We start from the raw sequence: 26,868 nt of genomic DNA on the forward strand, positions 1-26,868 counted from the left end.
GAGAAAAGCACCGCGGGGTGGTCAGCATGGGGAGGTCAGGGAACATGCAGTAGGACTGTAGGATAAGTTTCTGAAAAACATCGCGTTGTGGTGTGCATTTTATGGGTGTGTAACATTACATTCACTAGTAGGAGTGAGAAAAACATCACAGGGTGGTGCCCATTGAATGGGTGTGTAACATTACATTCACTAGTAGGAGTGAGAAAAACATCACGGGGTGGTGTGAATCGGAGAGTTTGAATTAGGAAAGGCAGTGAGTGGCAATGTATGATGGAGAAAAGCACCGCGGGGTGGTCAGCATGGGGAGGTCAGGGAACATGCAGTGGCAATGTAGGATGGGTTTCTGAAAAATATTGCGCGGTGGTGCGCATTGTATGTGTGTGTAACCTTACATTCACTAGTAGGAGTGAGAAAAACATCACGGGGTGATGCGCATTGTATGGGTGTGTAACATTACATTCACTAGTACGAGTGAGAAAAACATCACGGGGTGGCGTGAATCGGAGGCTCTGAATTAGTATAAGCCGTGAGTGGCAATGTAGGACGGGAAAAGCACCGCGAGGTGGTCAGCATGGGGAGATCAGGGAACATGCAGTGGCAATGTAGGATAGGTTTCTGAAAAACATTGCGGCCTGGTGTGCATTGTATGGGTGTGCAACATTACATTCACTAGTACGAGTGAGAAAAACATCACGGGGTGGTGTGAATCGGAGGGTCTGAATTAGGATAGGCAGTGAGTGGCAATGTAGGATGGAGAAAAGCACCGCGGGGTGATCAGCATGGGGAGGTCAGGCAACATGCAGTGGCAATGTAGGAACAGTTTCTGAAAAACATCGCAGGGTGGTGCGCATTTTATGGCTGTGTAACATTACATTCACTAGTAGTCGTGAGAAAAACATCACGGGGTGGTGAGAATCGGAAGGTCTGAATTAGGATAGGCAGTGAGTGGCAATGTAGGATGGAGAAGAGCACCACGGGGTTTTCAGCATTGGTAGGTCAGGGTTACATGCAGTCGCAATGTAATATAGGTTTCTGAAGAACATCGCTGGTTGGTGCGCATTGTATGGGTGTGTAACATTACATTCACTAGTAGGAGTGAGAAAAACATCAAAGGGTGGTGCCCATTGAATGGGTGTGTAACATTACATTCACTAGTAGGAGTGAGAAAAACATCACGGGGTGGTGAGAATCGGAAGGTCTGAATTAGGATAGGCAGTGAGTGGCAATGTAGGTTGGAGAAAAGCTCCGCGTGGTGGTCAGCATGGGGAGGTCAGGGAATATACAGTGGCAATGTAGGATAGGTTTCTGAAAAACATTGCGTGGTGGTGCGCATTGTATGTGTGTGTAACATTACATTCACTAGTAGTAGTGAGAAAAACATCACGGGGTGGTGCACATTGTATGAGTGTGTAACATTACATTCACTAGTACGAGTGCGAAAAACATCACGGGGTGGCGTGAATCGGAGGGTCTGAATTAGTATAGGCCTTGTGTGGCAATGTAGGATGGGAAAAGCACCGCGGGGTGGTCAGCATGGGGAGATCAGGGAACATGCAATGGCAATGTAGGATAGGTTTCTGAAAAACATCGCGGGGTGGTGCGCATTGTATGGGTGTGTAACATTACATTCACTAGTAGGAGTGAGAAAAACATCAAGGGGTGGTGTGATTCGGAGGGTCTGAATTAGGATAGGCAGTGAGTGGCAATGTAGGATGGAGAAAAGCACCGCGGAGTGGTCTGCATGGGGAGGTCAGGGAACATGCAGTGGCAATGTAGGAACAGTTTCTGAAAAACATCGCAGGGTGGTGCGCATTGTATGGCTGTGTAACATTACAGTCACTAGTAGGCGTGAGAAAAACATCACGGGGTGGTGTCAATAGGAGGGTCTGAATTACGATAGGCAGTGAGTGACAATGTAGGTTGGATAAAAGCAACGCGGGGTGGTCAGCATGGGGAGGTCAGGGAACATGCAGTGGCATTGTAGGATAGGTTTCTGAAAAACATCGCTGGGTGGTGCGCATTGTATGGGTGTGTAACATTACATTCACTAGTAGGAGTGAGAAAAACTTCACGGGGTGGTGTGAATCAGAGGGTCTGAAGTAGGATAGGCTGTGAGTGGCAATGTAGGATGGAGAAAAGCTCAGCGGGATGGTCAGCATGTGGAGGTCAGGGAACACACAGTGGCAATGAAGGATAGGTTTCTGAAAAACATCGCGGGGTGGTGTGCATTTTATGGGTGTGCAACATTACATTCACTAGTAGGAGTGAGAAAATCATCACGGGGTGGTGCGCATTGTATGGGTGTGTATCATTATATTCACTAGTAGGAGTGAGAAAAACATCACGGGGTGGTGTGAATCGGTGGGTCTGAATTAGGATAGGCAGTGAGTGGCAATGTAGGATGGGGAAAAGCACCGCGGTGTGGTCAGCATAGGGAGGTCAGGGAACATGCAGTGGCATTGTAGGATAGGTTTCTGAAAAACATCGCAGGTTGGTGCGCATTGTGTGGGTGTGTAACATTACATTTACAATTAGGAGTGAGAAAAACGTCACGGGGTGGTGTGAATCAGAAGGTCTGAAGTAGGATAGCCTGTGAGTGGCAATGTAGGATGGAGAAAAGCACCGCGGGATGGTCAGCTAGGGGAGGTCAGGGAACATGCAGTGGCAATGTAGGATAGGATTCTGAAAAATATCGCGGGGTGGTGTGCATTGTATGGGTGTGTAACATTACATTCAGTAGTAGGAGTGAGAAAAACATCACAGGGTGGTGCGCATTGAATGGGTGAGTAACATTACATTCACTAGTAGGAGTGAGAAAAACATCACGGGCTGGTGTGAATCGGAGGGTCTGAATTAGGATAGGCAGTGAGTGGCAATGTAGGATGGAGAAAAGCACCGCGGGGTGGTCAGCATGGGGAGGTCAGGGAACATGCAGTGGCAATGTAGGAGAGGTTTCTGAAAAACATCGCGGGGTGGTGTGCATTTTATGGGTGTGCAACATTACATTCACTAGTAGGAGTGAGAAAATCACCACGGGGTGGTGGAATCGGAGCATCTGAATTAGGATAGGCAGTGAGTGGCAATGCAGGATGGAGAAAAGCACCGAGGGGTGGTCAGCAATGGGAGGTCAGGGAACATGCAGTGGCAATATAGGATAGGTTTCTGAAAAACATCGCGGGGTGGTGCGCACTGTATGGGTGTGTAACATGACATTCACTAGTAGGAGTGAGAAAAACATCACGGGGTGGTGCGCATTATATCGGTGTGAAACATTACATTCACTAGTAGGAGTGAGAAAAACATCACGGGGTGGTGTGAATCGGAGTGTCTGAATTTAGATAGGCAGTGCGTGGCAATGTAGGATGGTGAAAAGCACCGAGGGGTGTTCAGCAAGGGGAGGTCAGGGAACATGCAGTGGCAGTGTAGGATAGGTTTCTGAAAAACATAGCGGGGTGTTGCGCATTGTATTGGTGTGTAACATGACATTCACTAGTAGGATTGAGAAAAACATCACGGGTTGGTGCGCATTGTATGGGTGTTAAACATTACATTCACTAGTAGGAATGAGAAAATCATCACGGGGTGGTGTGAATCGGAGTGCCTGAATAGGATAGGCAGTGAGTGGCAATGTAGGATGGAGAAAAGCACCGCGGAGTGGTCAGCATGGGGATGTCAGGGAACATGCAGTGGCAATGTAGGATAGGTTTTTGAAAAACATTGCGGTGTGGTATGCATTTTATGGGTATGTAACATTACATTCACTAGTAGGAGTGAGAAAAACATCACAGGGTGGTGCCCTTTGAATGGGTGTGTAACATTACATTCACTAGTAGGAGTGAGAAAAACATCACGGGGTGGTGTGAATCGGAGGGTTTGAATCAGGATAGGCAGTGAGTGGCAATGTATGATGGAGAAAAGCACCGCGGGGTGGTCAGCATGGTGAGGTCAGGGAACATGCAGTGGCAATGTAGGATAGGTTTCTGAAAAACATCGAGGTGTGGTGCGCATTGTATGGGTGTGTAACATTACATTCACTAGTAGGAGTGAGAAAAACATCATGGGGTGGTGTGAATCGGAGGGTCTGAATTAGGATAGGCAGTGAGTGGCAATGTAGGTTGGAGAAAAGCTCCGCGTGGTGGTCAGCATGGGGAGGTCCGGGAACATGCAGTGGCAATGTAGGATAGGTTTCTGAAAAACATTGCGGGGTGGTGCGCATTGTATGTGTGTGTAACATTACATTCACTAGTAGGAGTGAGAAAAACATCACGGGGTTGTGCGCATTGTATGGGTGTGTAACATTACATTCACTAGTACGAGTGAGAAAAACATCACGGGGTGGCGTGAATCGGAGAGTCTCAATTAGTGTAGGCCGTGAGTGGCAATGTAGGATGGGAAAAGCACCGCGGGGTGGTCAGCATGGGGAGATCAGGGAACATGCAGTGGCAATGTAGGAACAGTTTCTGAAAAACATCGCAGGGTTGTGCGCATTGTACGGGTGTGTAACATTACATTCACTAGTAGGAGTGAGAAAAACTTCACGGGGTGGTGTGAATCGGAGGGTCTGAATTAGGATAGGCAGTGAGTGGGAATGTAGGATGGAGAAAAGCACCGCGGTGTGGTCAGCATGGGGAGGTCAGGGAACATGCAGTAGAAATGTAGGATAGGTTTTTGAAAAACATCGCGTTGTGGTGTACATTTTATGGGTATGTAACATTACATTCACTAGTAGGAGTGAGAAAAACATCACAGGGTGGTGCCCTTTGAATGGGTGTGTAACATTACATTCACTAGTAGGCGTGAGAAAAACATCACGGGGTGGTGTTAATCGGAGGGTCTGAATTAGGATAGGCAGTGAGTGGCAATGTAGGATGGAGAAAAGCACCGCGGGGTGGTCAGCATGGGGAGGTCAGGGAACATGCAGTGGCATTGGAGGATAGGTTGCTGAAAAACATCGCGGGGTGGTGCGCATTGTATGGGTGTGTAACATTACATTCACTAGTAGGAGTGAGAAAAACTTCACGGGGTGGTGTGAATCAGAGGGTTTGAAGTAGGATAGGCTGTGAGTGGCAATGTAGGATGGAGAAAAGCACCGCGGGATGGTCAGCATGGGGAGGTCAGGGAACATGCAGTGGCAATGTAGGATAGGATTCTGAAAAACATCGCGGGATGGTGCGCATTGTATGGGTGTGAAACATTACATTCACTAGTAGGAGTGAGAAAAACATCACAGGGTGGTGTGAATCGGAGGGCCTGAATTAGGATAGGCAGTGAGTGGCAATGTAGGATGGAGAAAAGCACCGCAGGGTGGTCAGCATGGGGAGGTCAGGGCACATGCAGTGGCAATGTAGGATAGGTTTCTGAAAAACATTGCGGGGTGGTGCGCATTGTATGGGTGTGTAACATTACATTCACTAGTAGGAGTGAGAAAAACATCATGGGGTGGTGTGAATCGGAGGGTCTGAATTAGGATAGGCAGTGAGTTGCAATGTAGGACGGAGAAAAGCACCCCGGGGTGGTCAGCATGGGGAGGTCAGGGAACATGCAGTGGAAATGTAGGATAGGTTTCTGAAAAACATCGCGGTGTGGTGTGCATTGTATGGGTGTGTAACTTTACATTCACTAGTAGGAGTGAGAAAAACATCACGGGGTGGTGTGAATCGGAGGGTCTGAATTAGGAGAGGCAGTGAGTGGCAATGTAGGATGGAGAAAAGCACCGCGGGGTGGTCAGCATGGGGAGGTCAGGGAACATGCAGTGGAAATGTAGGATAGGTTTCTGAAAAACATCGCGGGGTGGTGCGCATTGTATGGGTGTGTAACATTACATTCAGTAGTAGGAGTGAGAAAAACATCACGGGGTGGTGAGATTCGGAAGGTCTGAATTAGGATAGGCAGTGAGTGGCAATGTAGGATGGAGAAAAGCACCACGGGGTTTTCAGCATTGTGAGGTCAGGGAACATGCAGTGGCAATGTAGGATAGGTTTATTAAAAACATCGAGGGGTGGTGCGCATTGTATGGGTGCGTAACATTACATTCACTAGTAGGAGTGAGAAAAACATCACGGGGTGGTGTGAATCAGAGGGTTTGAAGTAGGATAGGCTGTGAGTGGCAATGTAGGATGGAGAAAAGCACCGCGGGATGGTCAGCATGGGGAGGTCAGGGAACATGCAGCGGCAATAGGATTCTGAAAAACATCGCGGCGTGGTGCGCATTGTATGGGTGTGAAACATTACATTCACTAGTAGGAGTGAGAAAAACATCACGGGGTGGTGTGAATTGGAGGCCCTGAATTAGGATAGGCAGTTAGTGGCAATGTAGTATGGAGAAAAGCACCGCGGGGTGGTCAGCATGGGGAGGTCAGGGAACATGCAGTGGGAATGTAGGATAGGTTTCTGAAAAACATTGCGGTGTGGTGCGCATTGTATGGGTGTGTAACATTACATTCACTAGTAGGAGTGAGAAAAACATCACGGGGTGGTGTGAATCGGAGGGTCTGAATTAGGATAGGCAGTGAGTGGCAATGTAGGATGGAGAAAAGCACCACGCGGTGGTCAGCATGGGGATTTCAGGGAACATGCAGTGGCAATGTAGGATAGGTTTCTGAAAAACATCGCGGGGTGGTGCGCATTGTATTGGTGTGTAACATGACATTCACTAGTAGGATTGAGAAAAACATCACGGGTTGGTGCGCATTGTATGGGTGTGAAACATTACATTCACTAGTACGAGTGAGAAAAACATCACGGGTTGGCGTGAATCGGAGAGTCTCAATTAGTGTAGGCCGTGAGTGGCAATGTAGGATGGGAAAAGCACCGCGGGGTGGTCAGCATGGGGAGATCAGGGAACATGCAGTGGCAATGTAGGAACAGTTTCTGAAAAACATCGCAGGGTTGTGCGCATTGTACGGGTGTGTAACATTACATTCACTAGTAGGAGTGAGAAAAACTTCACGGGGTGGTGTGAATCGGAGGGTCTGAATTAGGATAGGCAGTGAGTGGGAATGTAGGATGGAGAAAAGCACCGCGGTGTGGTCAGCATGGGGAGGTCAGGGAACATGCAGTAGAAATGTAGGATAGGTTTTTGAAAAACATCGCGTTGTGGTGTACATTTTATGGGTATGTAACATTACATTCACTAGTAGGAGTGAGAAAAACATCACAGGGTGATGCCCTTTGAATGGGTGTGTAACATTACATTCACTAGTAGGCGTGAGAAAAACATCACGGGGTGGTGTTAATCGGAGGGTCTGAATTAGGATAGGCAGTGAGTGGCAATGTAGGATGGAGAAAAGCACCGCGGGGTGGTCAGCATGGGGAGGTCAGGGAACATGCAGTGGCATTGGAGGATAGGTTGCTGAAAAACATCGCGGGGTGGTGCGCATTGTATGGGTGTGTAACATTACATTCAATAGTAGGAGTGAGACAAACTTCACGGGGTGGTGTGAATCAGAGGGTTTGAAGTAGGATAGGCTGTGAGTGGCAATGTAGGATTTAGAAAAGCACCGCGGGATGGTCAGCATGGGGAGGTCAGGGAACATGCAGTGGCAATGTAGGATAGGTTTCTGAAAAACATTGCGGGGTGGTGCGCATTGTATGGGTGTGTAACATTACATTCACTAGTAGGAGTGAGAAAAACATCACGGGGTGGTGTGAATCGGAGGGTCTGAATTAGGATAGGCAGTGAGTGGCAATGTAGGACGGAGAAAAGCACCGCGGGGTGGTCAGCATGGGGAGGTCAGGGAACATGCAGTGGAAATGTAGGATAGGTTTCTGAAAAACATCGCGGTGTGGTGTGCATTGTATGGGTGTGTAACTTTACATTCACTAGTAGGAGTGAGAAAAACATCACGGGGTGGTGTGAATCGGTGGGTGTGAATTAGGAGAGGCAGTGAGTAGCAATGTAGGATGGAGAAAAGCACCGCGGGGTGGTCAGCATGGGGAGGTCAGGGAACATGCAGTGGAAATGTAGGATAGGTTTCTGAAAAAAATCGCGGGGTGGTGCGCATTGTATGGGTGTGTAACATTACATTCAGTAGTAGGAGTGAGAAAAACATCACGGGGTGGTGAGAATCGGAAGGTCTGAATTAGGATAGGCAGTGAGTGGCAATGTAGGATGGAGAAAAGCACCACGGGGTTTTCAGCATTGTGAGGTCAGGGAACATGCAGTGGCAATGTAGGATAGGTTTATTAAAAACATCGAGGGGTGGTGCGCATTGTATGGGTGTGTAACATTACATTCACTAGTAGGAGTGAGAAAAACATCACGGTGTGGTGTGAATCAGAGGGTTTGAAGTAGGATAGGCTGTGAGTGGCAATGTAGGATGGAGAAAAGCACCGCGGGATGGTCAGCATGGGGAGGTCAGGGAACATGCAGCGGCAATGTAGGATAGGATTCTGAAAAACATCGCGGGGTGGTGCGCATTGTATGGGTGTGAAACATTACTTTCACTAGTAGGAGTGAGAAAAACATCACGGGGTGGTGTGAATTGGAGGCCCTGAATTAGGATAGGCACTGAGTGGCAATGTAGGACGGAGAAAAGCACCGCGGGGTGGTCAGCATGGGGAGGTCAGGGAACATGCAGTGGAAATGTAGGATAGGTTTCTGAAAAACATCGCGGTGTGGTGTGCATTGTATGGGTGTGTAACTTTACATTCACTAGTAGGAGTGAGAAAAACATCACGGGGTGGTGTGAATCGGTGGGTGTGAATTAGGAGAGGCAGTGAGTGGCAATGTAGGATGGAGAAAAGCACCGCGGGGTGGTCAGCATGGGGAGGTCAGGGAACATGCAGTGGAAATGTAGGATAGGTTTCTGAAAAAAATCGCGGGGTGGTGCGCATTGTATGGGTGTGTAACATTACATTCAGTAGTAGGAGTGAGAAAAACATCACGGGGTGGTGAGAATCGGAAGGTCTGAATTAGGATAGGCAGTGAGTGGCAATGTAGGATGGAGAAAAGCACCACGGGGTTTTCAGCATTGTGAGGTCAGGGAACATGCAGTGGCAATGTAGGATAGGTTTATTAAAAACATCGAGGGGTGGTGCGCATTGTATGGGTGTGTAACATTACATTCACTAGTAGGAGTGAGAAAAACATCACGGTGTGGTGTGAATCAGAGGGTTTGAAGTAGGATAGGCTGTGAGTGGCAATGTAGGATGGAGAAAAGCACCGCGGGATGGTCAGCATGGGGAGGTCAGGGAACATGCAGCGGCAATGTAGGATAGGATTCTGAAAAACATCGCGGGGTGGTGCGCATTGTATGGGTGTGAAACATTACATTCACTAGTAGGAGTGAGAAAAACATCACGGGGTGGTGTGAATTGGAGGCCCTGAATTAGGATAGGCAGTTAGTGGCAATGTAGTATGGAGAAAAGCACCGCGGGGTGGTCAGCATGGGGAGGTCAGGGAACATGCAGTGGGAATGTAGGATAGGTTTCTGAAAAACATTGTGGTGTGGTGCGCATTGTATGGGTGTGTAACATTACATTCACTAGAATTATTGAGAAAAACATCAAGGGGTGGTGTGAATCGGAGGGTCTGAATTAGGATAAGCAGTGAGTGGCAATGTAGGATGGAGAAAAGCACCGCGGGGTGGTCAGCATGGGGAGGTCAGGGAACATGCAGTGGCAATGTAGGATAGTTTTCTGAAAAACATCGCCGGGTGGTGCGCATTGTGTGGGTGTGTAACATTACATTCACAAGTAGGAGTGAGAAAAACGTCACGGGGTGGTGTGAATCAGAGGGTCTGAAGTAGGATACCCTGTGAGTGACAATGTAGGATGGAGAAAAGCACCGCGGAATGGTCAGCTAGGGGAGGTCAGCGAACATGCAGTGGCAATGTAGGATAGGATTCTGAAAAATATCGCGGGGTGGTGTGCATTGTATGGGTGTGTAACATTACATTCACTAGTAGGAGTGAGAAAAACATCACAGGGTGGTGCGCATTGAATGGGTGAGTAACATTACATTCACTAGTAGGAGTGAGAAAAACATCACGGGCTGGTGTGAATCGGAGGGTCTGAATTAGGATAGGCAGTGAGTGGCAATGTAGGATGGAGAAATGCACCGCGGGGTGGTCAGCATGGGGAGGTCAGGGAACATGCAGTGGCAATGTAGGAGAGGTTTCTGAAAAACATCGCGGGGTGCTATGCATTTTATGGGTGTGCAACATTACATTCACTAGTAGGAGTGAGAAAATCATCACGGGGTGGTGGAATCGGAGCATCTGAATTAGGATAGGCAGTGAGTGGCAATGTAGGATGGAGAAAAAACCGAGGGGTGGTCAGCAATGGGAGGTCAGGGAACATGCAGTGGCAATATAGGATAGGTTTCTGAAAAACATCACGGGGTGGTGCGCACTGTATGGGTGTGTAACATGACATTCACTAGTAGGAGTGAGACAAACATCACGGGGTGGTGCGCATTATATCAGTGTGAAACATTACATTCACTAGTAGGAGTGAGAAAAACATCACGGGGTGGTGTGAATCGGAGGGTCTGAATTAGGATAGGCAGTGAGTGGCAATGTAGTTTGAAGAAAAGCTCCGCGTGGTGGTCAGCATGGGGAGGTCAGGGAACCTGCAGTGGCAATGTAGGATAGGTTTCTGAAAAATGTCGCGGGGTGGTGCGCATTTTATGGGTGTGTAACATTACATTCACTATTAGGATTGAGAAAAACATCACGGGGTGGTGTGAATCGGAGTGTCTGAATTTAGATAGGCAGTGAGTGGCAATGTAGGATGGTGAAAAGCCCCGAGGGGTGGTCAGCAAGGGGAGGTCAGGGAACATGCAGTGGCAATGTAGGATAGGTTTCTGAAAAACATAGCGGGGTGTTGCGCATTGTATTGATGTGTAACATGACATTCACTAGTAGGATTGAGAAAAACATCACGGGTTGGTGCGCATTGTATGGGTGTGAAACATTACATTCACTAGTAGGAATGAGAAAATCATCACGGGGTGGTGTGAATCGGAGGGCCTGAATAGGATAGGCAGTGAGTGGCAATGTACGATGGAGAAAAGCACCGCGGGGTGGTCAGCATGTGGAGGTCAGGGAACATGCAGTTGCAATGTAGGATAGGTTTCTGAAAAACATTGCGGTGTGGTGCGCATTGTATGGGTGTGTTACATTACATTCACTAGTAGGAGTGAGAAAAACGTCACGGGGTGGTGTGAATCGGAGGGTCTGAATTAGGATAGGCAGTGAGTGGCAATGTAGGATGGAGAAAAGCACCGCGGTGTGGTCAGCATGGGGAGGTCAGGGAACATGCAGTAGAAATGTAGGATAGTTTTTTGAAAAACATCGCGGTGTGGTGTGCATTTTATGGGTATGTAACATTACATTCACTAGTAGGAGTGAGAAAAACATCACAGGGTGGTGCCCTTTGAATGGGTGTGTAACATTACATTCACTAGTAGGAGTGAGAAAAACATCACGGGGTGGTGTGAATCGGAGGGTTTGAATCAGGATAGGCAGGGAGTGGCAATTTATGATGGAGAAAAGCATCGCGGGGTGGTCAGCATGGGGAGGTCAGGGAACATGCAGTGGCAATGTAGGATAGGTTTCTGAAAAACATCGAGGTGTGGTGCGCATTGTATGGGTGTGTAACATTACATTCACTAGTAGGAGTGAGAAAAACATCACGGGGTGGTGTGAATCGGAGGGTCTGAATTAGGATAGGCAGTGAGTGGCAATGTAGGTTGGAGAAAAGCTCCGCGTGGTGGTCAGCATGGGGAGGTCCGGGAACATGCAGTGGCAATGTAGGATAGGTTTCTGAAAAACATTGCGGGGTGGTGCGCATTGTATGTGTGTGTAACATTACATTCACTAGTAGGAGTGAGAAAAACATCACGGGGTGGTGCGCATTGTATGGGTGTGTAACATTACATTCACTAGTACGAGTGAGAAAAACATCACGGGGTGGCGTGAATCGGAGAGTCTCAATTAGTGTAGGCCGTGAGTGGCAATGTAGGATGGGAAAAGCACCGCGGGGTTGTCAGCATGGGGAGATCAGGGAACATGCAGTGGCAATGTAGGAACAGTTTCTGAAAAACATCGCAGGGTTGTGCGCATTGTACGGGTGTGTAACATTACATTCACTAGTAGGCGTGAGAAAAACATCACGGGGTGGTGTTAATCGGAGGGTCTGAATTAGGATAGGCAGTGAGTGGCAATGTAGGATGGAGAAAAGCACCGCGGGGTGCTCATCATGGGGAGGTCAGGGAACATGCAGTGGCATTGGAGGATAGGTTGCTGAAAAACATCGCGGTGTGGTGCGCATTGTATGGGTGTGTAACATGACATTCACTAGTAGGAGTGAGAAAAACTTCACGGGGTGGTGTGAATCACAGGGTTTGAAGTAGGATAGGATGTGAGTGGCAATGTAGGATGGAGAAAAGCACCGCGGGATGGTCAGCATGGGGAGGTCAGGGAACATGCAGCGGCAATGTACGATAGGATTCTGAAAAACATCGCGGGATGGTGCGCATTGTATGGGTGTGAAACATTACATTCACTAGTAGGAGTGAGAAAAACATCACGGGGTGGTGTGAATCGGAGGGCCTGAATTAGGATAGGCAGTGAGTGGCAATGTAGGATGGAGAAAAGCACCGCAGGGTGGTCAGCATGGGGAGGTCAGGGCACATGCAGTGGCAATGTAGGATAGGTTTCTGAAAAACATCGCGGTGTGGGTGCATTTTATGGGTGTGTAACATTACATTCACTAGTAGGAGTGAGAAAAACATCACGGGGTGGTGTGAATCGGAGGGCCTGAATTAGGATAGGCAGTGAGTGGCAATGTAGGATGGAGAAAAGCACCGCAGGGTGGTCAGCATGGGGAGGTCAGGGAACATGCAGTGGCAATGTCCCATAGATTTCTGAAAAACATCGTGACCTGGTGTGCATTGTATGGGTGTGTAACATTACATTCACTAGTAGGATTGAGAAAAACATCACGGGTTGGTGCGCATTGTATGGGTGTGAAACATTACATTCACTAGTACGAGTGAGAAAAACATCACGGGTTGGCGTGAATCGGAGAGTCTCAATTAGTGTAGGCCGTGAGTGGCAATGTAGGATGGGAAAAGCACCGCGGGGTGGTCAGCATGGGGAGATCAGGGAACATGCAGTGGCAATGTAGGAACAGTTTCTGAAAAACATCGCAGGGTTGTGCGCATTGTACGGGTGTGTAACATTACATTCACTAGTAGGAGTGAGAAAAACTTCACGGGGTGGTGTGAATCGGAGGGTCTGAATTAGGATAGGCAGTGAGTGGGAATGTAGGATGGAGAAAAGCACCGCGGTGTGGTCAGCATGGGGAGGTCAGGGAACATGCAGTAGAAATGTAGGATAGGTTTTTGAAAAACATCGCGTTGTGGTGTACATTTTATGGGTATGTAACATTACATTCACTAGTAGGAGTGAGAAAAACATCACAGGGTGATGCCCTTTGAATGGGTGTGTAACATTACATTCACTAGTAGGCGTGAGAAAAACATCACGGGGTGGTGTTAATCGGAGGGTCTGAATTAGGATAGGCAGTGAGTGGCAATGTAGGATGGAGAAAAGCACCGCGGGGTGGTCAGCATGGGGAGGTCAGGGAACATGCAGTGGCATTGGAGGATAGGTTGCTGAAAAACATCGCGGGGTGGTGCGCATTGTATGGGTGTGTAACATTACATTCAATAGTAGGAGTGAGACAAACTTCACGGGGTGGTGTGAATCAGAGGGTTTGAAGTAGGATAGGCTGTGAGTGGCAATGTAGGATTTAGAAAAGCACCGCGGGATGGTCAGCATGGGGAGGTCAGGGAACATGCAGTGGCAATGTAGGATAGGTTTCTGAAAAACATTGCGGGGTGGTGCGCATTGTATGGGTGTGTAACATTACATTCACTAGTAGGAGTGAGAAAAACATCACGGGGTGGTGTGAATCGGAGGGTCTGAATTAGGATAGGCAGTGAGTGGCAATGTAGGACGGAGAAAAGCACCGCGGGGTGGTCAGCATGGGGAGGTCAGGGAACATGCAGTGGAAATGTAGGATAGGTTTCTGAAAAACATCGCGGTGTGGTGTGCATTGTATGGGTGTGTAACTTTACATTCACTAGTAGGAGTGAGAAAAACATCACGGGGTGGTGTGAATCGGTGGGTGTGAATTAGGAGAGGCAGTGAGTAGCAATGTAGGATGGAGAAAAGCACCGCGGGGTGGTCAGCATGGGGAGGTCAGGGAACATGCAGTGGAAATGTAGGATAGGTTTCTGAAAAAAATCGCGGGGTGGTGCGCATTGTATGGGTGTGTAACATTACATTCAGTAGTAGGAGTGAGAAAAACATCACCGGGTGGTGAGAATCGGAAGGTCTGAATTAGGATAGGCAGTGAGTGGCAATGTAGGATGGAGAAAAGCACCACGGGGTTTTCAGCATTGTGAGGTCAGGGAACATGCAGTGGCAATGTAGGATAGGTTTATTAAAAACATCGAGGGGTGGTGCGCATTGTATGGGTGTGTAACATTACATTCACTAGTAGGAGTGAGAAAAACATCACGGTGTGGTGTGAATCAGAGGGTTTGAAGTAGGATAGGCTGTGAGTGGCAATGTAGGATGGAGAAAAGCACCGCGGGATGGTCAGCATGGGGAGGTCAGGGAACATGCAGCGGCAATGTAGGATAGGATTCTGAAAAACATCGCGGGGTGGTGCGCATTGTATGGGTGTGAAACATTACTTTCACTAGTAGGAGTGAGAAAAACATCACGGGGTGGTGTGAATTGGAGGCCCTGAATTAGGATAGGCACTGAGTGGCAATGTAGGACGGAGAAAAGCACCGCGGGGTGGTCAGCATGGGGAGGTCAGGGAACATGCAGTGGAAATGTAGGATAGGTTTCTGAAAAACATCGCGGTGTGGTGTGCATTGTATGGGTGTGTAACTTTACATTCACTAGTAGGAGTGAGAAAAACATCACGGGGTGGTGTGAATCGGTGGGTGTGAATTAGGAGAGGCAGTGAGTGGCAATGTAGGATGGAGAAAAGCACCGCGGGGTGGTCAGCATGGGGAGGTCAGGGAACATGCAGTGGAAATGTAGGATAGGTTTCTGAAAAAAATCGCGGGGTGGTGCGCATTGTATGGGTGTGTAACATTACATTCAGTAGTAGGAGTGAGAAAAACATCACGGGGTGGTGAGAATCGGAAGGTCTGAATTAGGATAGGCAGTGAGTGGCAATGTAGGATGGAGAAAAGCACCACGGGGTTTTCAGCATTGTGAGGTCAGGGAACATGCAGTGGCAATGTAGGATAGGTTTATTAAAAACATCGAGGGGTGGTGCGCATTGTATGGGTGTGTAACATTACATTCACTAGTAGGAGTGAGAAAAACATCACGGTGTGGTGTGAATCAGAGGGTTTGAAGTAGGATAGGCTGTGAGTGGCAATGTAGGATGGAGAAAAGCACCGCGGGATGGTCAGCATGGGGAGGTCAGGGAACATGCAGCGGCAATGTAGGATAGGATTCTGAAAAACATCGCGGGGTGGTGCGCATTGTATGGGTGTGAAACATTACATTCACTAGTAGGAGTGAGAAAAACATCACGGGGTGGTGTGAATTGGAGGCCCTGAATTAGGATAGGCAGTTAGTGGCAATGTAGTATGGAGAAAAGCACCGCGGGGTGGTCAGCATGGGGAGGTCAGGGAACATGCAGTGGGAATGTAGGATAGGTTTCTGAAAAACATTGTGGTGTGGTGCGCATTGTATGGGTGTGTAACATTACATTCACTAGAATTATTGAGAAAAACATCAAGGGGTGGTGTGAATCGGAGGGTCTGAATTAGGATAAGCAGTGAGTGGCAATGTAGGATGGAGAAAAGCACCGCGGGGTGGTCAGCATGGGGAGGTCAGGGAACATGCAGTGGCAATGTAGGATAGTTTTCTGAAAAACATCGCCGGGTGGTGCGCATTGTGTGGGTGTGTAACATTACATTCACAAGTAGGAGTGAGAAAAACGTCACGGGGTGGTGTGAATCAGAGGGTCTGAAGTAGGATACCCTGTGAGTGACAATGTAGGATGGAGAAAAGCACCGCGGAATGGTCAGCTAGGGGAGGTCAGCGAACATGCAGTGGCAATGTAGGATAGGATTCTGAAAAATATCGCGGGGTGGTGTGCATTGTATGGGTGTGTAACATTACATTCACTAGTAGGAGTGAGAAAAACATCACAGGGTGGTGCGCATTGAATGGGTGAGTAACATTACATTCACTAGTAGGAGTGAGAAAAACATCACGGGCTGGTGTGAATCGGAGGGTCTGAATTAGGATAGGCAGTGAGTGGCAATGTAGGATGGAGAAATGCACCGCGGGGTGGTCAGCATGGGGAGGTCAGGGAACATGCAGTGGCAATGTAGGAGAGGTTTCTGAAAAACATCGCGGGGTGCTATGCATTTTATGGGTGTGCAACATTACATTCACTAGTAGGAGTGAGAAAATCATCACGGGGTGGTGGAATCGGAGCATCTGAATTAGGATAGGCAGTGAGTGGCAATGTAGGATGGAGAAAAAACCGAGGGGTGGTCAGCAATGGGAGGTCAGGGAACATGCAGTGGCAATATAGGATAGGTTTCTGAAAAACATCACGGGGTGGTGCGCACTGTATGGGTGTGTAACATGACATTCACTAGTAGGAGTGAGACAAACATCACGGGGTGGTGCGCATTATATCAGTGTGAAACATTACATTCACTAGTAGGAGTGAGAAAAACATCACGGGGTGGTGTGAATCGGAGGGTCTGAATTAGGATAGGCAGTGAGTGGCAATGTAGTTTGAAGAAAAGCTCCGCGTGGTGGTCAGCATGGGGAGGTCAGGGAACCTGCAGTGGCAATGTAGGATAGGTTTCTGAAAAATGTCGCGGGGTGGTGCGCATTTTATGGGTGTGTAACATTACATTCACTATTAGGATTGAGAAAAACATCACGGGGTGGTGTGAATCGGAGTGTCTGAATTTAGATAGGCAGTGAGTGGCAATGTAGGATGGTGAAAAGCCCCGAGGGGTGGTCAGCAAGGGGAGGTCAGGGAACATGCAGTGGCAATGTAGGATAGGTTTCTGAAAAACATAGCGGGGTGTTGCGCATTGTATTGATGTGTAACATGACATTCACTAGTAGGATTGAGAAAAACATCACGGGTTGGTGCGCATTGTATGGGTGTGAAACATTACATTCACTAGTAGGAATGAGAAAATCATCACGGGGTGGTGTGAATCGGAGGGCCTGAATAGGATAGGCAGTGAGTGGCAATGTACGATGGAGAAAAGCACCGCGGGGTGGTCAGCATGTGGAGGTCAGGGAACATGCAGTTGCAATGTAGGATAGGTTTCTGAAAAACATTGCGGTGTGGTGCGCATTGTATGGGTGTGTTACATTACATTCACTAGTAGGAGTGAGAAAAACGTCACGGGGTGGTGTGAATCGGAGGGTCTGAATTAGGATAGGCAGTGAGTGGCAATGTAGGATGGAGAAAAGCACCGCGGTGTGGTCAGCATGGGGAGGTCAGGGAACATGCAGTAGAAATGTAGGATAGTTTTTTGAAAAACATCGCGGTGTGGTGTGCATTTTATGGGTATGTAACATTACATTCACTAGTAGGAGTGAGAAAAACATCACAGGGTGGTGCCCTTTGAATGGGTGTGTAACATTACATTCACTAGTAGGAGTGAGAAAAACATCACGGGGTGGTGTGAATCGGAGGGTTTGAATCAGGATAGGCAGGGAGTGGCAATTTATGATGGAGAAAAGCATCGCGGGGTGGTCAGCATGGGGAGGTCAGGGAACATGCAGTGGCAATGTAGGATAGGTTTCTGAAAAACATCGAGGTGTGGTGCGCATTGTATGGGTGTGTAACATTACATTCACTAGTAGGAGTGAGAAAAACATCACGGGGTGGTGTGAATCGGAGGGTCTGAATTAGGATAGGCAGTGAGTGGCAATGTAGGTTGGAGAAAAGCTCCGCGTGGTGGTCAGCATGGGGAGGTCCGGGAACATGCAGTGGCAATGTAGGATAGGTTTCTGAAAAACATTGCGGGGTGGTGCGCATTGTATGTGTGTGTAACATTACATTCACTAGTAGGAGTGAGAAAAACATCACGGGGTGGTGCGCATTGTATGGGTGTGTAACATTACATTCACTAGTACGAGTGAGAAAAACATCACGGGGTGGCGTGAATCGGAGAGTCTCAATTAGTGTAGGCCGTGAGTGGCAATGTAGGATGGGAAAAGCACCGCGGGGTTGTCAGCATGGGGAGATCAGGGAACATGCAGTGGCAATGTAGGAACAGTTTCTGAAAAACATCGCAGGGTTGTGCGCATTGTACGGGTGTGTAACATTACATTCACTAGTAGGCGTGAGAAAAACATCACGGGGTGGTGTTAATCGGAGGGTCTGAATTAGGATAGGCAGTGAGTGGCAATGTAGGATGGAGAAAAGCACCGCGGGGTGCTCATCATGGGGAGGTCAGGGAACATGCAGTGGCATTGGAGGATAGGTTGCTGAAAAACATCGCGGTGTGGTGCGCATTGTATGGGTGTGTAACATGACATTCACTAGTAGGAGTGAGAAAAACTTCACGGGGTGGTGTGAATCACAGGGTTTGAAGTAGGATAGGATGTGAGTGGCAATGTAGGATGGAGAAAAGCACCGCGGGATGGTCAGCATGGGGAGGTCAGGGAACATGCAGCGGCAATGTACGATAGGATTCTGAAAAACATCGCGGGATGGTGCGCATTGTATGGGTGTGAAACATTACATTCACTAGTAGGAGTGAGAAAAACATCACGGGGTGGTGTGAATCGGAGGGCCTGAATTAGGATAGGCAGTGAGTGGCAATGTAGGATGGAGAAAAGCACCGCAGGGTGGTCAGCATGGGGAGGTCAGGGCACATGCAGTGGCAATGTAGGATAGGTTTCTGAAAAACATCGCGGTGTGGGTGCATTTTATGGGTGTGTAACATTACATTCACTAGTAGGAGTGAGAAAAACATCACGGGGTGGTGTGAATCGGAGGGCCTGAATTAGGATAGGCAGTGAGTGGCAATGTAGGATGGAGAAAAGCACCGCAGGGTGGTCAGCATGGGGAGGTCAGGGAACATGCAGTGGCAATGTCCCATAGATTTCTGAAAAACATCGTGACCTGGTGTGCATTGTATGGGTGTGTAACATTACATTCACTAGTAGGAGTGAGAAAAACATCACGGGGTGGTGCGCATTGTATGGGTGTGTAACATTACATTCACTAGTACGAGTGAGAAAAACATCACGGGGTGGCGTGAATCGGAGAGTCTCAATTAGTGTAGGCCGTGAGTGGCAATGTAGGATGGGAAAAGCACCGCGGGGTTGTCAGCATGGGGAGATCAGGGAACATGCAGTGGCAATGTAGGAACAGTTTCTGAAAAACATCGCAGGGTTGTGCGCATTGTACGGGTGTGTAACATTACATTCACTAGTAGGCGTGAGAAAAACATCACGGGGTGGTGTTAATCGGAGGGTCTGAATTAGGATAGGCAGTGAGAGGCAATGTAGGATGGAGAAAAGCACCGCGGGGTGCTCATCATGGGGAGGTCAGGGAACATGCAGTGGCATTGGAGGATAGGTTGCTGAAAAACTTCGCGGGGTGGTGCGCATTGTATGGGTGTGTAACATGACATTCACTAGTAGGAGTGAGAAAAACTTCACGGGGTGGTGTGAATCAGAGGGTTTGAAGTAGGATAGGATGTGAGTGGCAATGTAGGATGGAGAAAAGCACCGCGGGATGGTCAGCATGGGGAGGTCAGGGAACATGCAGCGGCAATGTACGATAGGATTCTGAAAAACATCGCGGGATGGTGCGCATTGTATGGGTGTGAAACATTACATTCACTAGTAGGAGTGAGAAAAACATCACGGGGTGGTGTGAATAGGAGGGCCTGATTTAGGATAGGCAGTGAGTGGCAATGTAGGTTGGAGAAAAGCTCCGCGTGGTGGTCAGCATGGGGAGGTCAGGGAACATGCAGTGGCATTGTAGGATAGGTTTCTGAAAAACATCGCGGTGTGGGTGCATTTTATGGGTGTGTAACATTACATTCACTAGTAGGAGTGAGAAAAACATCATGGGGTGGTGTGAATCGGAGGGTCTGAATTAGGATAGGCAATGATTGGCAATGTAGGTTGGAGAAAAGCTCCGTGTGGTGGTCAGCATGGGGAGGTCAGGGAACATGCAGTGGCAATGTACCATAGATTTCTGAAAAACATCGTGACCTGGTGTGCATTGTATGGGTGTGTAACATTACATTCACTAGTAGGAGTGAGAAAAAAATCATGGGGTGGTGTGAATCGGAGGGTCTGAATTAGGATAGGCAGTGATTGGCAATGTAGGTTGGAGAAAAGCTCCGCGTGGTGGTCAGCATGGGGAGGTCAGGGAACATGCAGTGGCATTGTAGGATAGGTTTCTGAAAAACATTGCGGGGTGGTGCGCATTGTATGGGTCTGTAACCTTACATTCACTAGTAGGAGTGAGAAAAACATCACGGGGTGGTGTGAATCAGAGGGTCTGAAGTAGGATAGGCTGTGAGTGGCAATGTAGGATGGAGAAAAGCACCGCGGGATGGTCAGCATGGGGAAGTCAGGGAACATGCAGTGGCAATGTAGGATAGGATTCTGAAAAACATCGCGGGGTGGTGCGCAATGTATGGGTGTGTAACATTACATTCACTAGTAGGAGTGAGTAAAACATCACAGGGTGGTGCGCATTGAACGGGTGTATAACATTACATTCAAAAGTAGGAGTGAGAAAAACATCACGGGGTGGTGTGAATCGGAGGGTCTGAATTAGGATAGGCAGTGAGTGGCAATGTAGGATGGAGAATATCACCGCGGGGTGGTCAGCTTGGGGAGATCAGGGAACATGCAGTGGCAATGTAGGAACAGTTTCTGAAAAATATCGCAGGGTGGTGCGCATTGTATGGATATGTTACATTACATTCACTAGTAGGCGTGAGAAAAACATCACGGGGTGGTGTTAATCGGAGGGTCTGAATTAGGATAGGCAGTGAGTGGCAATGTAGGATGGAGAAAAGCACCGCGGGGTGGTCAGCATGGGGAGGTCAGGGAACATGCAGTGGCATTGTAGGATAGGTTTCGGAAAAACATCGCGGGGTGGTGCGCATTGTATCGGTGTGTAACATTACATTCACTAGTAGGAGTGAGAAAAACATCACGGGGTGGTGTGAATCGGAGGGTCTGAATTAGGATAGGCAGTGAGTGGCAATGTAGGATGGAGAATAGCACCGCAGGGTGGTCAGCTTGGGGAGGTCAGGGAACATGCAGTGGCAATGTAGGATAGGTTTCTGAAAAACATCGAGGGGTGGTGCGCATTCTATTGTTGTGTAACATTACATTCACTAGTAGGAGTGAGAAAAACATCACGGGTGGTGTGAATCGGAGGGTCTGAATTAGGATAGGCAGTGAGTGGCAATGTAGGATGGAGAAAAGCTCCACGTGGTGGTCAGAATGGGGAGGTCAGGGAACATGCAGTGGCAATGTAGGATAGTTTTCTGAAAAACGTCGCTGGGTGGTGCGCATTGTATGGGTGTGTAACATTACATTGACTAGTAGGAGTGAGAAAATCGTCACGGGGTGTTGTGAATCAGAGGGTCTGGATTAGGATAGGCAGTGAGTGGCAATGTAGGATGGAGAAAAGCTCCGCGTGGTGGTCTGCATGGGGAGGTCAGGGAACATGCAGTGGCAATGTAGGATAGGTTTCTGAAAAACATCGCGGGGTGGTGCGCATTTTATGGGTGTGTAACATTACATTCACTAGTAGGAGTGAGAAAAACATCATGGGCTGGTGTGAATCAGAGGGTCTGAATTAGGATAGGCAGTGAGTGGCAAAGTAGGATGGTGAAAAGCACCGAGGGGTGGTCAGCAAGGGGAGGTCAGGGAACATGCAGTGGCAATGTAGGATAGGTTTCTGAAAAACATAGCGGGGTGTTGCGCATTGTATTGCTGTGTAACATGACATTCACTAGTAGGAGTGAGAAAAACATCACGGGTTGGTGCGCATTGTATGGGTGTGAAACATTACATTCACTAGTAGGAGTGAGAAAATCATCACGGGGTGGTGTGAATTGGAGGGCCTGAATTAGGATAGGCAGTGAGTGGCAATGTAGGACGGAGAAAAGCACCGCGGGGTGGTCAGCATGGGGAGGTCAGGGAACATGTAGTGGCAATGTAGGATAGGTTTCTGAAAAACATTGCGGTGTGGTGCGCAATGTATGGGTGTGTAACATTACATTCACTAGTAGGAGTGAGAAAAACATCATGGGGTGGTGTGAATCGGAGGGTCTGAATTAGGATAGGCAGTGAGTGGCAATGTAGGATGGAGAAAGCACCACGGGGTGGTCAGCATGGGGAGGTCAGGGAACATGCAGTGGCAATGTAGGATAGGTTTCTGAAAAACATCGCGGGGTGGTGCGCATTGTATGGGTGTGTATCATTACATTCACTGGTAGGAGTGAGAAAAACATCAAGGGGTGGTGTGAATTGGAGGGTCTGAATTAGGATAGGCAGTGAGTGGCAATGTAGGATGGAGAAAAGCACCGCGGGGTGGTCATCATGGGGAGGTCAGGGAACATGCAGTGGCAATGTAGGAAAAGTTTCTGAAAAACATCGCAGGGTGGTGCGCATTGTATGGCTGTGTAACATTACATTCACTAGTAGGCGCGAGAAAAACATCACGGGGTGGTGTTAATCAGAGGGTCTGAATTAGGATAGGCAGTGAGTGGCAATGTAGGATGGAGAAAAGCACCGCGGGGTGGTCAGCATGGGGATGTCAGGGAACATGCAGTGGCAATGTAGGATAGGACTCTGAAAAACATCGCGGGGTGGTGCGCAATGTATGGGTGTGAAGCATTACATTCACTAGTAGGAGTGAGAAAAACATCACAGGGTGGTGCGCATTGAATGGGTGTGTAACATTACATTCAATAGTAGGAGTGAGAAAAACATCACGGGGTGGTGTGAATCGGAGGGTCTGAATTAGGATAGGCAGTGAGTGGCAATGTAGGATGGAGAATAGCACCGCGGGGTGGTCAGCTTGGGGAGGTCAGGGAACATGCAGTAGCAATGTAGGATAGGTTTCTGAAAAACATCGAGGGGTGGTGCGCATTGTATTGTTGTGTAACATTACATTCACTAGTAGGAGTGAGAAAAACATCACGGGGTGGTGTGAATCGGAGGGTCTGAATTAGGATAGGCAGTGAGTGGCAATGTAGGATGGAGAAAAGCACCGCGGGGTGGTCAGCATAGGTAGGTCAGGGAACATGCAGTGGCATTGTAGGATAGGTTTCTGAAAAACATCGCGGGTTGGTGCGCATTGTATGGGTGTGTAACATTACATTCACTAGTAGGAGTGAGAAAAACATAACGGGGTGGTGTGAATCGGAGGGTCTGAATTAGGATAGGCAGTGAGTGGCAATGTAGGATGGAGAATAGCACCGCGGGGTGGTCAGCTTGGGGAGGTCAGGGAACATGCAGTAGCAATGTAGGATAGGTTTCTGAAAAACATCAAGGGGTGGTGCGCATTGAATTGTTGTGTAACATTACATTCACTAGTAGGAGTGAGAAAAACATCACGGGGTGGTGTGAATCGGAGGGTCTGAATTAGGATAGGCAGTGAGTGGCAATGTAGGATGGAGAAAAGCTCCGCGTGGTGGTCAGAATGGGGAAGTCAGGGAACATGCAGTGGCAATGTAGGATAGGTTTCTGAAAAACATCGCGGGGTGGTGTGCATTGTATGTGTGCGTAACATTACATTCTCGAGTAGGAGTGAGAAAAACATCACGGGGTGTTGCGCATTGTATGGGTGTGTAACATTACATTCACTAGTAGGAGTGAGAAAAACATCACGGGGTGGCGTGAATCGGAGGGTCTGAATTAGAATAGGCCATGAGGGGCAATATAGGTTGGAGAAAAGCACCGCGGGGTGCTCCGCATGGGGAGATCAGGGAACATGCAGTGGCAATGTAGGATAGGTTTCTGAAAAACATCGCGGGGTGGTGCTCATTTTATGGGTGTGTAACATTACATTCACTACTAGGAGTGAGAAAAACATCACAGGGTGGTGCCCATTGAATGGGTGTGTAACATTACATTCACTAGTAGGAGTGAGAAAAACATCACGGGGTGGTGTGAATCAGAGTGTCTGAATTAGTATAGGCAGTGAGTGGCAATGTAGGATGGAGAAAAGCTCTGCGTAGTGGTCAGCATGTGGAGTTCAGGGAACATGCAGTGGCAATGTAGGAGAGGTTTCTGAAAAACATCGCGGGGTGGTGCGCATTGTATGGGTGTGTAACATTACATTCACTAGTAGGTGTGAGAAAAACATCACGGTGTGGTGTGAATCGGAGGGTCTGAATTAGGATAGGCAGTGAGTGGCAATGTAGGATGGAGAATAGCACCGCGGAGTGGTCAGCTTGGGGAGGTCAGGGAACATGCAGTGGCAATGTAGGATAGGTTTCTGAAAAACATCGAGGGGTGGTGCGCATTCTATTGTTGTGTAACATTACATTCACTAGTAGGAGTGAGAAAAACATCACGGGGTGGTGTGAATCGGAGGGTCTGAATTAGGATAGGCAGTGAGTGGCAATGTAGGATGGAGAAAAGCTCCACGTGGTGGTCAGAATGGGGAGGTCAGGGAACATGCAGTGGCAATGTAGGATAGTTTTCTGAAAAACGTCGCTGGGTGGTGCGCATTGTATGGGTGTGTAACATTACATTGACTAGTAGGAGTGAGAAAATCGTCACGGGGTGTTGTGAATCAGAGGGTCTGGATTAGGATAGGCAGTGAGTGGCAATGTAGGATGGAGAAAAGCTCCGCGTGGTGGTCAGCATGGGGAGGTCAGGGAACATGCAGTGGCAATGTAGGATAGGTTTCTGAAAAACATCGCGGGGTGGTGCGCATTTTATGGGTGTGTAACATTACATTCACTAGTAGGAGTGAGAAAAACATCATGGGCTGGTGTGAATCAGAGGGTCTGAATTAGGATAGGCAGTGAGTGGCAAAGTAGGATGGTGAAAAGCACCGAGGGGTGGTCAGCAAGGGGAGGTCAGGGAACATGCAGTGGCAATGTAGGATAGGTTTCTGAAAAACATAGCGGGGTGTTGCGCATTGTATTGCTGTGTAACATGACATTCACTAGTAGGAGTGAGAAAAACATCACGGGTTGGTGCGCATTGTATGGGTGTGAAACATTACATTCACTAGTAGGAGTGAGAAAATCATCACGGGGTGGTGTGAATTGGAGGGCCTGAATTAGGATAGGCAGTGAGTGGCAATGTAGGATGGAGAAAAGCACCGCGGGGTGGTCAGCATGGGGAGGTCCGGGAACATGTAGTGGCAATGTAGGATAGGTTTCTGAAAAACATTGCGGTGTGGTGCGCATTGTATGGGTGTGTAACATTACATTCACTAGTAGGAGTGAGAAAAACATCACGGGGTGGTGTGAATCGGAGGGTCTGAATTAGGATAGGCAGTGAGTGGCAATGTAGGATGGAGAAAGCACCACGGGGTGGTCAGCATGGGGAGGTCAGGGAACATGCAGTGGAAATGTAGGATAGGTTTCTGAAAAACATCGCGTTGTGGTGTACATTTTATGGGTGTGTAACATTACATTCACTAGTAGGAGTGAGAAAAACATCATGGGGTGGTGTGAATCGGAGGGTCTGAATTAGGATAGGCAATGATTGGCAATGTAGGTTGGAGAAAAGCTCCGCGTGGTGGTCAGCATGGGGAGGTCAGGGAACATGCAGTGGCAATGTACCATAGATTTCTGAAAAACATCGTGACCTGGTGTGCATTGTATGGGTGTGTAACATTACATTCACTAGTAGGAGTGAGAAAAAGATCATGGGGTGGTGTAAATCGGATGGTCTGAATTAGGATAGGCAGTGATTGGCAATGTAGGTTGGAGAAAAGCTCCGCGTGGTGGTCAGCATGGGGAGGTCAGGGAACACGCAATGGCAATGTAGGATAGATTTCTGAAAAACATCGCGACCTGGTGTGCATTGTATGGGTGTGTAACATTACATTCACTAGTAGGAGTGAGGAAAACATCACGGGGTGGTGTGAATTGGAGGGTCTGAATTAGGATAGGCAGTGTGTGGCAATGTAGGATGGAGAAAAGCACCGGGGGTGGTCAGCATGGGGAGGTCAGGGAACATGCAGTGGCATTGTAGGATAGGTTTCTGAAAAACATTGTGGGGTGGTGCGCATTGTATGGGTCTGTAACATTACATTCACTAGTAGGAGTGAGAAAAACATCACGGGGTGGTGTGAATCAGAGGGTCTGAAGTAGGATAGGCTGTGAGTGGCAATGTAGGATGGAGAAAAGCACCGCGGGATGGTCAGCATGGGGAAGTCAGGGAACATGCAGTGGCAATGTAGGATAGGATTCTGAAAAACATCGCGGGGTGGTGCGCAATGTATGGGTGTGTAACATAACATTCACTAGTAGGAGTGAGTAAAACATCACAGGGTGGTGCGCATTGAACGGGTGTATAACATTACATTCAATAGTAGGAGTGAGAAAATCATCACGCAGTGGTGTGAATCAGAGGGTCTGAATTAGGTTAGGCAGTGAGTGGCAATGTAGGATGGAGAAAAACACCGCGGGGTGGTCAGCATGGGGAGGTCAGGGAACATGCAGTGGCAATGTAGGATAGGTTTCTAAAAAAATCTTGGGGTGGTGCGCATTTTATGGGTGTGTAACATTACATTCACTAGTAGGAGTGAGAAAAACATCACGGAGTGGTGTGAATCGGAGGGTCTGAATTAGGATAGGCAGTGAGTGGCAATGTAGGATGG

This window comes from Cavia porcellus, unplaced genomic scaffold, assembly GCF_034190915.1.
Source record: "Cavia porcellus strain 051 isolate PalLab524CR breed Dunkin Hartley unplaced genomic scaffold, mCavPor4.1 scaffold_16, whole genome shotgun sequence".
In the NCBI taxonomy this organism is placed as follows: domain Eukaryota; kingdom Metazoa; phylum Chordata; class Mammalia; order Rodentia; family Caviidae; genus Cavia; species Cavia porcellus.